This window comes from Apodemus sylvaticus, chromosome 2, assembly GCF_947179515.1.
Source record: "Apodemus sylvaticus chromosome 2, mApoSyl1.1, whole genome shotgun sequence".
NCBI classification, from domain to species: Eukaryota; Metazoa; Chordata; class Mammalia; order Rodentia; family Muridae; genus Apodemus; species Apodemus sylvaticus.
In genome coordinates, this window is record NC_067473.1 from 74,291,888 (window position 1) to 74,305,687 (window position 13,800).

Here is a 13,800-nt window from a genome sequence, read left to right on the forward strand (position 1 = left end):
ATTTCTGAGTCTTGAGACGATAGGTGTGGTATAGGTGTACCATTATGGTTGATCATTCTACAGCCTATAGGTCTTTGTAAATTAACCTGTGGGGAGCCTCTACATTAATCACCATCTAATGCATGTAGAAGCTTCTCTGATGAAGACTAAAAGATGATCTTATCATGGGTTTAAACATAAGTTAAGGATTGGTTTTATCTTATGTCCATTTAGCAGAGTGATAATATGAGGTTCTCCCCAAAGGTCTATGACCTTGCCTACCCACAGGTTCTTGACTCCTACAATAGTGCCAGGTTTTAGATTCACTTTGTAGATAGGTACTTAAATCCAAGTAGAAAATTGCAGTAATTCCACTACAAGTAATTCCAGCTACAAAAAATGTAATTCCATTAATTACATTCATAACACAATCCAGGTGGATCAAGGACCTCCACATAAAACCACACACACTGAAACTAAAAATAAACTGGGGAAAACCCTTGAGGACATGGGAACAGGGGGAAAGTTCCTGAACAGAACACCAATAGCTTATGCTCTTAGATAAGAATTGACAAATGGGACCTCATAACATTACAAAGTTTCTGTAAGGCAAAGGACACTGTCAAAAGGACAAAATGGCAACCAACAAATTGGGAAAAGATCTTCACAAACCCTACATCTGATAGAGGGCTAATATCCAATATACACAATGAACTCAAGAAGTTAGACCCCAGGGAACCAAATAACCCTATTTAAAAATGGGGTGCAGATCTAAACAAAGAATTATCACCTGAAGAAATTCGGAAGGCCAAGAATCACCTTAAGAAATGCTCTACATCATTAGTCACTAGGGAAATGCAAATCAAAACAACCCTGAAATTTCACCTCACACCAGTCAAAATGGCTAAGTTTAAAAACTCAGGAGACAGCAGGTGTTGGTGAGGATGTGGAGAAAGAGGAACACTCCTCCACTGCTGGTGGGATTGTAAGATGGTACAACCATTATGGAAATCAGTCTGGCGGTTCCTCAGAAAACTGGACATGACACTTCTGGAGGATCCTGCTATACCTCTCCTGAAACATTTTAAGGACTTTTGCAGAGTTGCAGAAGATTCAGGTCCAGTTGTTCATCCCAGCAAACTAACCATCTTTTGCAGGAATGAATGGTCCACCTATAAAGTAGGATGGCCTGAGGAGGGGACTTCCATCTCCTCATCATTTACAGGGTGAAGGTTGTAGTCTATGAGTCCAGGGGCCACCCGGACCAAGTTCTATATATCACCACGTGGCAATACCTGGTCGAGAAGCCCCCACTTTGCATGAGAACTTTTTTGCCACCGTCTGTACCACTCCCTGGCTCTCTTTCCTTTAAAGGAGGGTTAGCCCCAGCCCCTGTGCCTTGCTCCCCCTTTCTGCTCCCTAGGAGGATCTCTGTCCTCCTCCTTATGTCCCCTGCTCCTGCCACCACTGCCCCTGCTACCACTGCCTCTGCAACCACGGTCCCTGCCACCACTGCTCCTGCCTAGCCAGTGCAGGCAGAGGGTGGAGCAGTGCCCGATTCCCATGACTCTCCTGACTCCACAGAGTCCACTTCACATTAGGGCCTGTGCTGCCCAGAGGATGGACTCTACTGTGGCCTTACCATTCTAAGCTATGGGATCCCCAGCTGCTCAGGGGAGACAGTTTATGACATATGTGCCATTTGCCAGCAATGATCTTTACAACTGGAATTTGTAGAACCCCAATTTTAACAAAGATTATCTGCTCTTACAGATCTTCTAGATTCAATCATGTTGGTCCACCAACCTACCTGAGATGACTGTTAGCAACTGCTCCAGGTTCTTTTCATGACAGAGGAGAGGGAGAAGCTAGTGGGAGCCTCCTGGAGATTGGTTATGGGAGTGAATAGGCTGCCCACCAAAGTCCTGGCTGATATCGAGGCAGCCTTCCATTTGACTTGACCCAGCTGGGATTTTAACGCTGCTGAGGCAGGGAGAGACTCTGGGTCTACCACCAGGCTCTGATAGGGGGCCTCCAGGGGCCACCAGATGGCCAGGCTTATCTAAGGTAAGCAAGGTGATGGAAGGAAAAGAATGAGAGCCCCAGAGAATATCTAGAAAGACATTTTGAAGCCTACAGGACCTACATTCCTTTTGACCCAGAAGCCAGAGAGCACCAATATGCTGTCAACAATGGCTTTTGTTAACCAAGCTGCCCCTGACATCCGTGGAAGCTTCAGTGCCTGGATGGCTTTGTGAGTAAGCAACTGACTGAGTTAGGAGTCATAGCTGAGAAGAGAGAGAGAGCCCTGAGGACTGATCGACAGACCAAAGAACTGGCAAAAGTGCTACTTGATGCCAGGAGCTGAGGCCGTCCTGATGACAGAGAGATAGAGATAGATAGATAGATAGAGAGCGCTGAAAAACCTTGCTCTTGGAAGGAACAAAAGGTAAGGCAGCCTCCTCGAAGGGAAACGCCCATCCTCCATTAGAGAGGGGCCAATGTGCCCATTGCAAGGGAAAGGCCTTTGGAAGAACAAGTGCCCTAAGAATCAGGGAGAGGGTGCAACGGTTCTAGTATTAGAAGAACTAGATGACTGGGTGTCAGGGCTCAACCCCCCTCCATGAGCCCCGGTAACTCTAAAGATGGAGGGGAAACCAATAAACTTCCTGGTGGACACAGGGGCACAACATTCTGTCTTGAAACAACAGCTGGGGCCACTGTCAAATTGAAAAACCACGGGTGCAAGGGGGGCAACCGGCACTAAGCCCTATCCATGGGCTATCCGAAGAAATAAGCAGGTAGAAGATTTTTATCTCACAGTTCCAAACCCATACATCCTGCCGAGCAGCTTTCTTCCCAGGCACACAAAGTACACCATGCTTGACTTGAGGGGTGCCTTCTTCAGGCTGCCTCTGGTACCCCAAAGCCAAAGCCAGCCTCTTTTTGCCTTTGAATGGCAAGACTTGGAGAGAGGCTTCAACAGACAACTGACCTGGATATGCCTGCCTCAAGGATTCAAGAACTCACCCACCATCTTCTATGAACCACTACATGAGCACTTGGATGAGTACTGGTTGGCCCACCCCCAAATAACTGTGCTCCAGTATGTAGATGATGCCCTGATTGTGGCCCCGACCTGGAGACATGTCAGGAGGTCTCATGAGACCTGCTACAGAAGCTGAATCAACTTGGTCTTCTAAGAAGATCCTACATATATTTGGGGTATATACTCAAGGCGGATATATGTATATTTCTAAGAAGGCTCCCCCCATATATCTGGGGTATATACTAAAGGGGGCCCTGAAGTAGAAACTTAAGGGTTCTCTGGAAAGTCAGTTGGTGGTGTTTTCCTGAAGTGGACACAGGTGAAAGACTAAGGCAGACTCATGAGGGAGTTTTCTGTTTCTCTGTTTCTCTGAAGCAGACACAGGAGACAGGATTTTTTTGGTTACAGGAAGCACTGGTTTCTTGTCACTTCCATGGATTCAGGCTGATTGGCAGAGTGATGTCAGCTGAGACAGACGCACGTGCTGAGACCAGACCCATAGAGGACATGTGGTGTTTGGAGGGTATAAATAGGACTCGATGGACAGTGATGTGGAAGGAGCTAGCCTTGCTTGTGTAAGGCTTGTGGTCTCGTGTCTTTGCTGATCTTTGTTTTGCTAAGAGAGACACAGCCAAGAACTTTCCTTGGCATTCCTCTTGGTCATTCCTGTTGCCTCAAGCAGAGGCTGAGGCCTGGCTGTCTCTGTTAGGTCACTGCTGCCGATTCCTGTTTGTTATCCCAACTCTACCAAACTAGACTGTTGGTGCATCTATAAAGTGTTTGCCAGTAGATCCATCTGCTCTGCTAACCTGTGAACTAAACTACAGATCTCCAAACATTACAGACCAGAGTTGCTACAAAGAACCTTTCTAAACAGGTCCACTTCTCCCATATCCTTTCTTTTTCCACTACCTCTGGTGGGTGGCAGGCTACAAGAGAGGTTAAAGCATTTAAGAATCATCATTAAAAATAGTCGCTTAAAAAAAAATTAAAGTTGGGCTGGAGAGATGGCTCAGCAGTTAAGAGTACTAACTGCTTCCGAAAGTCCTGAGTTCAAATCCCAGCATCCACATGGTGGCTCACAACCATCCGTAATGTGATCTGATGACCTCTTCTGGGGTGTCTAAAGACAGCTACAGTGTACTTACATATAATAAATATATAAATCTTAAAAAAATTAAAGTTACAGGGGCCAACGCATACTGTCAGATGCTCAGAAGCAAACCATCCTCAGCATCTCAGTTCCATCAACCTGAAGGCAAGTATGGGAATTTCTGGGATCTGCTGGGTTTTGTAGACTCTGGTTCTGGTGCCAGGGTTCACTGAGATAGTCAAACCATTATATGAGGCTACCAGGGGCCAAGGAGATACAATAGAATGGACCCCTGAGATGGACATGGCTTTTAAGACTTTAAGAAAAGTCTTATTGGAGGTACAGGCCCTGGTCCTAGGCACTCTCAAACCTTTCCACCTGTATGTGGATCAGAGAAAGGGAGCGCTTACCCAAACGCTGGGACCATGGAAAAGACCTGTGGCTTATTTATCTAAGAAGCTGGACCTGGTGGCCCAAGGATGGTCATCTTGCCTCTGGATTGTAGCTGCTGCTGGCCCGCTAGTCAAGAACACTGACAAAATAACCATGGGGTAGGAACTTACTGCTACCCTATATGCTATTGAGAGGACCCTCAAGAATCCACCCAGTTGGTGGCTGCCCAACCCCAGACTAGTGCACTTTCAGGCTTTACTTTAGAATCCCTCTTTCAGAAGATATAACCCAGCATCTGCCCTAAACTCAGCTACCCTGCTACCTGGCCCATCTGTAGATGGGTCATGATTGCTTTATAGTTCTGGGGGCACGCCCAGGACGTCAGTCTGGAAGTGACTAACATACCCTGGCCAGATGTGCAAAGTATCTACTTCATGGATGGGAGTAGCTTCATCCAAAATGGAGCCAGGTGTGCAGAAGCGGTGGTGGTCGATTTGTACTCTGTTATTTGTGCTTTGCTGCCAGGAACTTCAGTCCAGAAAGCTGAACTGAAGGCCCTAACCTAGGCTTTAAAACTGGCAAAAAAAGGTGGGGAGCGTAGTTAAGATCTACACTGAGAACAGATATGCCTTTGCTACAGTTTACATACAGGGGTCATATACCAAGAGAGGGGATTATTGACTGCTGAAAAAAAAAGATCGTCAAAAATAAGGGAGAAATATTTGCTTTACTGGAGGCATTATGGCTTCTTCTCAAAGTGGCCATAATTCATTGTCCTGACATCAGAAAAGGACAGCAGAACTAGCCCGAAGGAGCAGGCTAGCTGAGACAGCTACGAGGATGCCCTCCTAAGCATCCCCTGCCAATATCCTGGTAGCTTTGCTGCCCCCTGCACTCCCAGCCATCAGCAGTTCAGGAGATGAGGCCTAGACCTCTATTCCCAGAACTGGGCAAGTCTAGGCGAGTCAGTTACTGGAAAAACCACAGGCCAATCAGAAGCTGCCCTGTCACTTGGCCTGAGGCCAGGACAACAGTTTCTAGCCCCCTCTCTTCCCACCCAGCACTGTTCTGGAATGTCTCCAGAGACCTAGGCAATCCCAGCGACCCCTGCTCTCCTAGAAATCGAGTCAACCAATCAATATAAACGTTCCTACCTCTCCCTCAATTTCCCCTAATGCGTTTTAAATTAGGCTTGTGAGCTCACCTGGGTGTCTCCATCTTGGTAAATAGTAGATCCCTCCATACTGGACTTCTGCAGAATAAAACACTCTTTACTTTTTCATACTATTTGAGTCTGGGGTATCATTCTTTGGTGAATTACAGACCCTTACAAAATTCCCAGTAATCCCGACTCAGTGATCCCCCCATCCAAAAATGTACAGCTGTGACCTGCTTGTTACATTATGACTAACTGCTTTTCTTTTTTCTTTTCTTTCTTTCTTTCTTTCTTTCTTTCTTTCTTTCTTTCTTTCTTTCTTTCTCTCTCTCTCTCTCTTTCTTTCTTTCTTTCCTTCTTTTTTTTTTTTTTTTTTTTTTTTTTTTGCTTCTGTGACTTGCTTACACCAATATCTAAAGACTGGTTTGAGTGGCCTTAATGACTTGGCAGAACAAACAGGTTTTTGTTTGCATAGATATGGAAGGTCTTTGTGTAGTTTTTTTTTTCTCCTCCTTCAAATTTGGTTCAGAGATAGTCCTGCTAGCAGCTAATCAATAAACCTTTTAATTATAATTGGATTGAGTTTATGGTCTTTCCCCAGGGGGGTCACAAATTCTATAACAGTCACCATGTGTTTCTATAGATCCTATAGTTTCTATAGGTTGCATAAAATAAAAAATTTTGATTGCGTTCTGTTGGACATAACTCTGTGGCCATCAGTCACACAGGGCCAGGCCCCTGTGTTCTGGCTGGACTCAACCCCCACAGTCACCTGGCAATAGCCAGGTAGCTGGGCCCATTATAAAAGGGTTTGTGTGACCCCTCTTCTCTCTCTTGCCTCTCTCCACATGGTCATGGCCGGCTCTAACCTCTTTACCTCTCCTTTCCCTCTTTACTATTCTATCTCTTTCCCCCCCTACTTTTCTATAATAAAGCTTTAGAATCATGACCTGTCTCTTCTCATCTAAACCTGCCATAAGTATTGGAGAAAGGGAACAGGCTTCACAGCTCTTCCAGCTGCTGGACCAGACCAAGGACTCCCCACTCCCCCACACCCTCACCCCTGTGGCCAGGCATCTTCCACAGGTACATGGGGGCCTGTGCCAGAATGGTCCCACAGAGTTCTGTAGTGGCTAGTTTTTGGTTATCAATTTGACTATAACTGGAATTAACTAAAATTGAACTGAATTATTTGAAGTGCAAAGACCCACCCTAACCCTGGAATTGCTTTTGTTGGTGTAACTTTAATTTCTTCAAATTCTATTTTTAATGATGGTTCTTAATACTTTAACCTCCCTTGTAGCCCACCACCCACCAGAGGTAGTGGAAAAGAAAGGTTATGGGGGAAGTGGACCTGTTTAGAAAGGTTCTTTGAACAACTCCTGTCTGTGTTGTCTGGAAATTGGCAGTTCAGTTCACGGTTAGCAGTAGCAGCTCAGTCTACTTGAAAACACTTCACAGATACACCAGCAGGCCAGTTCAATAGAGTCAGGATAGCACGAGGCTTTAGTCAGCAGGAGGGACCAGGAGGGACGTCTCTTTCAGGGAGAAGATCAGAGAAGACTGGAGACCAACAAGCACTGCACAGCTTGCTCTATGAGCAAGCCAAGCTTGGCCTCTGTCATTGTCCCCTGAGTCCTTTTACACCCTCCAAACATCACATTTCATCCACAGGACACATGTGTCTGTCCCAGCTGACATCACTCTGCCAATCAGCCTGAGTCTGCAGAAGCGGCAAGAAACTGCAGCACACCACCAGAAGGTTTTTTGGTGTGTTTCTCTCTACGGAGTCCTGATAAATGAAGCTCAACTACACCATGTAAGGCAGACCAATACATGCATGTTGTTTGCAAAGAATTCATCATGTGTCCTTTCGTGTCTTTGCTTTGCCAGAACATCCTCTCTCCTGTGCTGCTCCAGTGACACGTTCCTTCACGAGTCTGCCTTAGTCTTTCACCTGTGCCTTCTTTAGGAAAACACTCCTTCACGTGTTTGCCCCAGCAAAGCACCATCCAACACAACTGACTTTTCAAAGAACCCTTACTATGTTTCTACATTGGTGTTTCGTTGTTGTTGGTTGTTTCTTTTTGTTTTTGTTTTTGTTTTGTTTTGTTTGTCTGTTGTTGTTGTTGAGACAAGATTTTTCTGTATAACCCTGGCTCTCCTGGAACTCACTCTGTGGACCAGGCTGGCCTCAGGCTCAGTGATCTGCCTGTGCTGAGATTGTCGACATCAGGCTTAAGTGTGGACATTTTGAGATGGGAAGATATACCTTAAATCTGGGCCATACTTTGTCCTGGCAACCTGCAAAAGGGCATGTAAGAAGAGAACATTTAACTTTTGCTTGCTTGCTTTGTCCTTGCTGTCAGGTTAATTCCTTTCCTGGTATTAGAGCCTTCTTTTTCAGGATTCTGATGTATACTGAAGACCAGCAGAGACATCCAGCCTGGACTTTCCATTGGGAGACAGCCATGGTTGAAATAGTCAGACCATAACTTGTAAGCCACTCTAAGAAATCCTGTTTTTTACTTTGGTGTTGTTGGAGCACACCTTTAATTTCAGCACTTGGATAGCAGACACAGGGAGATCTCTGCGTGTTCAAGGCCAGCCTGGTCTGGACAGCCAGGACTGCACAGAGAAACCTTGTCTCAACAAGCAAGCAAGCAAGCAAGCAAACAAACAAACAGATTCCTGTTTTTCTGAACATAGATTCATTCTATTAGTTCTGTTTCCTAGAGTACCCTTACTAATGTCTTGTATTTTTCATGTTTGCTTTTCTTGTTGGGCACGTTATCTTAGCCTCCTTGGAAAAGTCAAAAAGTGTGGGCCTGTTTGTGCTTGTCAAGTGTTCTCTGAGGCACCGGCATAAAACTGGGCAGTTGGTACTCTGGAAACATTCAACCCAGTATTTGAATAGAGGAAGTTATTTGTATGAAAACTGAGAGTCTAAATCCTGTTTATCCTCAGCCAAATGGAGAGATGGTATAGTTAATGCCTGACAATTTTTCTTCTTTTTTCCTTCCCTCTCACTTTTTGTGGAATCCAAGAGAGCTGCTGACATAGCGTGGGTGGGAATAGATGGAGTTGACAGGGACTTGGGTTTCAAGGCTGCCTCTATCTGTTCTGCTAAAAGACTATCTATTCTGCTTCAGGATTCACTGAGTCAAGTACAGTGGAGAGTGCATTGGAATGTGGGAATTCAAATAGAATTTTTAAAAAATAAAATTGATTTTTTAAATTTTTTAATTGTGTGTGTATGTGTGTGTGTGTATGTGTATGTATGTATGTATGTGCATGGGGAGTGTAGGTGTTCTTGGAATTTAGAGGCTTCAGATTCCCCTGGAGTTACAGGTGGTGGTAAGCCACCTGTTATGGTTGCTGGGAATTAAACTCAGGTCATCTGGAAGAACAATATGTGTTCTCAATCACTAAACTATAGCTACACCCGTATACGTGTTATCATAAATGTACAAACTAATCCTCAGGATTACTAAATACAATAAAAACTGAATCTGTTTTAAGAGTATTTTTTAACAGATGGCAGGTACTTCTCATATCCCAAATTCCTCAACAAGGGGAAAACCAGGTTTCATTCCTGTGACGAAATCACTATGGAAGAAAACCAGAGCATAGTTACTGGGCTGCAGGCCCATCCTTGTCCAGGGAGTCTGACTTCACTGTTGATTTGTGTGTATGCAGGTGTGCTAGAGGTTAAAGCTGAGGCCCTGCCCCTGCTGGACAAGTATTCTCCCACTGAGTGATAGCCCAGCCCTTTAAAAAAATTTCTTTGGGCCTAAGTCCTTCAATTTGGCCTTACAATTATTTTGTAATCATCAGAGTTCTCAAACCTGTGACCTTCATGTCTTTGCTTTCTGAGGTCGGTGCAGACTTCACAGTTTGACTTTGCTACTGGCTTCCCTCTCCCCACACGGTTCCCCAATTTCAGTAAAGAGACACTGCCCCCCTCAGGACAGAACTGCCTGCAGGTTTAGTCCTAATCCTTTGCCTGGAGTTGGCAAGTCTGAGAGGTATGGCCAAGCGTCATGCTTTGCCTTAGGAGCAAAAACAGTGTGGCTGAGGATGTGGCTCATTGGTTGGGTGCTTGCCTAGCACGTCTGAGATCTGAATTCAATTTCCAAACCAAACCAAACCAAACCCAAACCATGCTGGTGTATGCCTGTAACCCCAGCTCTTGGGTCATCATGAGCTATGGAGCAGATTTGAGGTTAACCTGGGTTTATGCAAGAGCCTGTCTCAATTTCAAACAAATAAACACACAAGAATGAAAGTAAAACTCCAACTTTATCCCTTCCCTGTTGTCTTCCCAGCTCTTTTTTTTAGAGAACACACAATTAAACTCACAAGTGGCTGTTTTTCTTGCTAGCTTGATTTCACTAGCTTTACTCTTGTTGAGGATGGTAGCTCTTTGGCAACAGATCTCTGATTCTGGTTGGCTGTGATTTTAGCTTGGATTCTGGAAAAGCATGACTCCCACTCTGATTTAATTCACTTGAGCAACTAATACCATATATCATATTTTATAATATTATCTAATTGTATGCTAAGTAAATTGCAATGACGGATGGGTTCATCAGGTTCTGTGTTGCTGGTATTATGGTGTTTCAATTTGATTGGTGACTTGTGGTTTCATCACATCTGTTAAAAGATAAAAACTGAGCTCTTTGTGAAGAGCCTTCCCGGAAGACTACCATCGTCACGTTGGAGGCAGTCCTTAGCCACTATGGAGAATGTGATGGCTAGGTGGGTGGCATATGAAAGTAACTTTTATTGGCTTGTTGTAATTGTCTTCAAGGCTTACTGCCTCTCTCTGCTAACCTAGGCCCAGTCCTGGAAGCGTCTAGCCTCTGTGCAATCTAATCTAGTCTGAGAATGTTCTTAGTCTCTGAAACTTGCTGCTGAATAAGCTCAGCCTTCCTGGTTCTTTCTGAGCTCTGGCTGACTGGTTCAGCTCACCTGTTCTGGGTCAAACTTGTCTCCACAGCTGACTGACTCAGTCTGGGTTTTCTCTCTGCCTCTGAATTGCTCGGCTTGGCCTCAGACTAACTCTAACAGTCTTTTCTAATCTTTGGGCTCCTTCCCATTCTCTTGCTTGTTCTGTCTTTACTGTGTCTAGGTTGTTCTCTAGTCAATCTGTCTCTGTAAAACTCTCCTGGTAGCACTCCTTCTCCCTCTCCATGCTGCTCCTTCTCAACTCTACTCCACTGCTCTCCATGAACTCTACTGTGTCCTGTACTGGACTCTCTTCTTCTGCACTGTCTGCCTCTCCCTTTCCTCCCTTCTCATGAGTGTTCTATTCTGTCAAATCTTTCTCTGCCACTCAGACATCGCTTTCAAACTCGGTGCTTCTTTCTACAAACTAACTTAACCTTCGTTGTTTGGGATTAAAGGTGAGTACTAGGGGGTGTGTCTGTGTTCTACGCGGAAGCATTAAAGATGTCCGCTAAAGCTGAGCCATTCCCTAACTAGAAACAGGTTCAAATACCCTGTAACAGGCGTGTGCCTTTAATCACAGCTCTCAGGAGCCTGTGTGAGTTCTATGACAGTCAGTGCTATGTATGGAGACTCTGTCTTTAAGACATTTGAAGGCCAAGATCCAAGAGCCAGAAGAAGGAAATCACTCCCTTAGACCAGCAGAGGGTCATCGGTACAGGCCACACTCTGTCTACAGTATCCAGAGAGCCAACTCTGTAACTCACCCCCACCTGAGGGGCGGTGATTATTTCTTCAGGTTGCACTCCTTGTAGGCATCAATGGTTTTGCTCTGCACTGTAGCTGTTTGCCCCGACTTAAGTGTAGAAATTAAAAATTTCAGTATTAGCTGAACCTCTGTTTAAAATGTTGCATGGTGAACACACACACACACACACACACACACCACAGAGAGAGAAAGATAAATTTTATCAGATTTTATCAGTGCATTTACTTAGCTAAATATATATATATATATATATATATATATATATATATATATATATATATATATATAAACATTTAACATTTATAGTTGTACTGCTGGCTGGTTTTATGTGACAACTTGTCACAAACTGGAGTTATCACAGAAAGGCGCCTCCCTTGAGGAAATGCCTCCAGGAGATCCAGCTGTAAGACAGTTTCTCAATTAGTGATCAGGGAAGTGGGGGACATTGTGGGTGGTCCCATCTCTGGGCTGGTATCCTTGGGTTCGACAAGAGAGCAGGCTGAGCAAGCCAGGGGAAGCAAGCCAGTAAGAAACATGCCCTCCACGGCCTTCCCATCAGCTCCTGCATCCTGACCTGCTTGAGTTCCAGTCCTGACTTCCTTTGGTGATGAACAGCTGTGTGGAAGTGTAAGCAGAATAAACCCTTTCCTCCCCAACTTGCTTCTTGGTCATGATGTTTGTGCAGGAAGAGAAACCCTGACTAAGACAGTAGTCATTACTTTAAAACCCTGGTTGATATCGATATTCTTCCTTCTTTCCTTCCTTCCTTCCTTCCTTCCTTCCTTCCTTCCTTCCTTCCTTTCTTTTTTTCTTTTTTTGAGACAGGGTTTCTCTGTGTAGCCCAGGCTGTCCTGGAACTCACTCTGTAGACCAGGTTGACCTCGAACTCAGAAATCTGCCTGCCTCTGCCTCCCAAGTGCTGGGATTAAAGGCATGCGCAACCACCGCCCGGCAACATTCTTTCTTATGTAGCAAATCTTCAGTATTTATTTGGTGGCTTGCTATTACAGTACACCTCCCCTTTAAAACAACAGGGTTTCATTTTTCTTAAGATTTATTTATTATTATATGTATTATATGTAGCTGTCTTCAGACACACCAGAAGAGGGCATCGGATGCCCATTACAGATGGTGGTGAGACACCATATGGTTGGTGGGATTTGAATTCAGGACCTTCTGAAGAACAGTCAGTGCTCTTAACCCCTGAGCCATTTCTCCAGCCTGTGTTACAGTATTAACTCAGGCTAACTACACTGTAGGTCCTCAAGGGCCATGCATGGCCAGCAGCGTCAGAGAGCTCAGAACGTTTGTGTCCAGGTGATTCCATTGTGTGCACTGGTGACATGGAGTCTTTCCTCCTTAGCCAGGGGCCTGTTCGAATCCCCCTTTCCTTCTCCTCCCTCCCCCACCTTCTCCTGTAGTGTGGAGGATCAAGCTATCCTCATACAGGATGCTGGCATTCTACGGACAGAACCCTTTGTTTTGTCCTCGATTCTTTTTCTTGTGATTAAAATTCCTTATATATTTTGAGTGCAAGACATTTCTTGATTTATATATTTCAAGGGTCTCACTCGACTCTAAGAAGTCTTTTGTTTGTTGCTGTTAAAATAAAACTGTCTTTCCCAGGCTGCATTTGATATCCAGATCCTCCTGTTTTTTTTTTTTTTTTTTTTTGGTTTTTGGATTTGATTTTTTCGAGACAGGGTTTCTCTGTGTAGCCCTGGCTGTCCTGGAACTCACTCTGTAGACCAGGCTGGCCTCGAACTCAGAAATCCGCCTGCCTCTGCCTCCCAGAGTGCTGGGATTACAGGCGTGTGCCACCACCGCCCGGCTTCTGTTTTTTTTTTTTTAAGGTGTGTGTGTGTATGTGTGTGTGTGTGTGTGTGTGTGTGTGTGTGTGAAAGAGAGAGACACACAGAGATACAGAGACAGAGAGAGACACACAGAAAGAGACAAAGAGAGAGACACAGAGAAACACAGAGAGACAGACAGAGACAGAGAGACAGAGAGACAGAGAGACAGAGAGAGAGAGAGAGAGAGAGAGAGAGAGAGAGGGAGAGGAATTTCACGAGTATGAGTGTTTTGCTTGCATATACCTTAGTGTACCAACTGTATTCCTGGTGAGGCCAGAGGAAGACTGTCTGATATCCAGAACTAGGGTGACAGATGGTTGTGAGCCACCATGTGGATTCTGGGAACAGAATCTGAGTACTCTCTAAGAAGAACAAGTGCTCTTAACCACTAAGCCATCTTTCCAGCCCAATTTGACTTTTTAACTTGTAATTTTTGTGTGTGCTGGGCATTTAATCAGGGCCATATGCATGCTAGGCAAGTGTTCTACCACTAAGTGGCATGTCCAAGCCCAGAAATAATTGATTTTTTAAAAAAAATGTATTAACTTTGATAAACTC